The sequence below is a fragment of the Cornus florida genome, unplaced genomic scaffold, assembly GCF_030987335.1.
Source record: "Cornus florida cultivar Cherokee Brave unplaced genomic scaffold, ASM3098733v1 CherokeeBrave_3.0.0_Hap2_Chr06, whole genome shotgun sequence".
In the NCBI taxonomy this organism is placed as follows: Eukaryota; Viridiplantae; Streptophyta; class Magnoliopsida; order Cornales; family Cornaceae; genus Cornus; species Cornus florida.
In genome coordinates, this window is record NW_026775576.1 from 23,443,018 (window position 1) to 23,445,706 (window position 2,689).

At 35.2% G+C, this 2,689-nt stretch overlaps 1 non-coding gene across 1 annotated transcript; it reads right to left on the bottom strand.

Annotated features, from left to right (window-relative positions):
• Nucleotides 1-534: 534 nt before the first annotated feature.
• LOC132315430 (small nucleolar RNA R71) lies at nt 535-644 on the bottom strand. The gene has a single exon (XR_009483643.1). It is a non-coding gene; the product is annotated as a small nucleolar RNA R71 (small nucleolar RNA).
• Between the last annotated feature and the right edge of the window lie 2,045 nt (nt 645-2,689).

Genomic DNA, 2,689 nt, shown 5'->3' on the forward strand with positions numbered 1-2,689 from the left:
CAATAAGGCATGTATCATCCTAACAATGTTCGACCTAATAATGTGATACCACCTCATATGCAACAACCACCATTTGTGCAAGTCCCTCTTGGAATGCCAATACCAATTTTTGTGCCACCACCTCCTATAGGTCAAGTTCCTCTCGGAGCTCATGTAGAGCAATAAGTTCCCATTCCTCCAATGGTTCTCAAAGACCATTATGTGTCCAATGAGCATAATGCCCCAACATGCATCTAGCTTCCTAATATTAGGACACATCATTATGAAATTAAACCTTCCACTATTCAAATGTGCCCACTCTTCTTTGGGTTGAGCAATGAGGAACCTTACAAATATTTGAATGAGTTCTTGGAAGTGTGCTCTACCGTGAAAATCCCAAATGTGCCAAAAGAAGTTATAAGGTTGAAGCTTTTCCCTTTCACTCTTCAGGATAAAGCTAAATATTGGTTTAACAACTTGGGGGCTAATATCATAACATATTGTGCTTAAATGCAACAAGAATTTTTAAAGAAGTATTACCCCGCAAGTCGAACCAATTCCATGTGAACTTCCATTTGTGAGTTTTCTCAAGGGGATGGAGAACCCTTACATGAAGCGTGGGAGCATTTGAACAACTTGCTAAGGAAATGTCCACATCATGACGTTCCAAAATGGCAATTAGTTCAATACTTCTTCGAGAGCTTATCCGATACCTACAAGGGTATGGTGGATGCTTTGTGTGAAGGCACTTATTTGGAAAGGCATGAGGATGACATTGGCGCTTATTTGAAAATATGAGTGAAAACTCAATGTGTAATGACCCGGTCATTTTTTTTCCTTTCTTTTTTCCTCAAATTTTACGGATAAATTTTTTCCATTGTCTTTTCTTTTCTAAGTTCAGTTTCTCGTCACTTAGTATTGTCTCGAGTGCTCGGGAAAGGTTTCCGAGACTCTTTCTTGTGAATTGACAACTTCCTTGATAGGACCGCGTCATTTCCACACTTTTGTTTTTCGACACTATTCACTTTTCGTCTTTTTTCCCATTGACCACTTTTTGGCGTAACCTCACTTTTCATGTTTGGAGTTAAGTTTTGACTTCATGAGTTGTCATTCCAGTTGATTTTCTCGAAACGCGTAGCTTTATTTTTGGAGAAAAGCTCGCCGGTTGTTTCCTATTCCCGTAGGGGAGTGAATGAAAGGATTCTTCAAAAACATTCTTATTTCTTGAAGTGTTTTTCAAAAATATTTTTTAAAGATATTTATTTTAGGGGTTTTTAAAAAAACATCTTTTGGAAGATATTTTCATTTTGGGCCAGTTTTACAGTTATCCCTTTTTGTAATGGCTATTGTGCAATTAATAAAAGTTATTGCAAAATGCCTCGTTTTGAGCCTAGATCCTCATACGGGATTCATTTTCATTTTTCGTCGAGTCACGTAGTCTTAGAATTTCCTTCCGGTCGTTTTTCCCAGTTTTAGGGTTTTCGGCCCCGGTTGCCGCCGAACTTGTTCGGGGCATATCTTTCTGCTCAGGACTCAGTTTTTGATACCGTTTCTTCTGTTATTCATTTTTTATTATTTAGTTCTTTTTTGTTCACGGTGTTTTACCATTTGAGCGCGTCTGCACAAATTACACTTTTCCGGACACGGCGGGGCCCGTTCGGGGCACTTTTAGGGTTTTTCTATAAATAGGGGGACTTAAAATGAAAATTCAGATTTTTCTCATCTTCTTTCCCACTTAGCCGGCAGCTATGGAAGCCCCCAAGGGGCTGCAACCCTTCTTTCTTCTTTTTCGGTCATTTCCCTCTTGAAAAATGTCATAATGCGGTAATGCCTTAGTGTTTATCGTAGGCCTTGGTGAGACAATTCTTTCCCTCTTATTAGAAACCATTTTTGACCATTTTTGAGTTCAGGTTTTGAGTTCGAATTTGGATTTTGGTGGTGCCTCTTGAAGGATTGTTGTTCCCCTCGTTGTCCCCATCGTAACCCCGAAGTATCGTCGGATTCGGAGCGGTTCTGTTTTGGTGGGAATTTGAGATTTCATCTCAAATTGAGGTAGGGGATGTTTTAGGATTATATATGTATTATATTGATTATTTTCTAAGCATATACAACTTATAAGCATGCCTTGTTTAAATTCTAGAAATTTAATTTAATTATTTCTTCGTGTAAGATTTAATTCATATGGATGTATATAGCTTAGAATTAAATTGTGGCATGCTATTAAATTAGGTCTTAATATGTTCATTAACATATATTAAATTGGGAGTATTTGAATAAGTATTGCAACTTTTATTTAATTATTTTCTTGAATGAAAATTTAATTCACATGGTTGTAATTAGCATGAAATCAACTTGTAATATGATATTAAAATAGGTATTGGTATGTTCTTTAACCTATGTTAATTTGAGGACATTTGGAGTTGTCTAAAAATCTAGAAAAAATTAATTAATTAGCTTAATTAATTTTATTTTAAGTGTTTTAATCACTTAATTTGATATTTGATGTGATATATGTGAAGACCATGCTATGTCCTTTAACATATATTAAATTGAGACTATTTGGAATTGATTTGAAATTTAGAGAATTTGATTATTTTCATTTAATTAAATTCTATCTACTTGTTCCATTGATTTAATTATGTCTTAGATGTTGTTTCTATGTTTAAATCATGGAATTGGACTTGTTGTATATTCATTTGGTTATATTTTA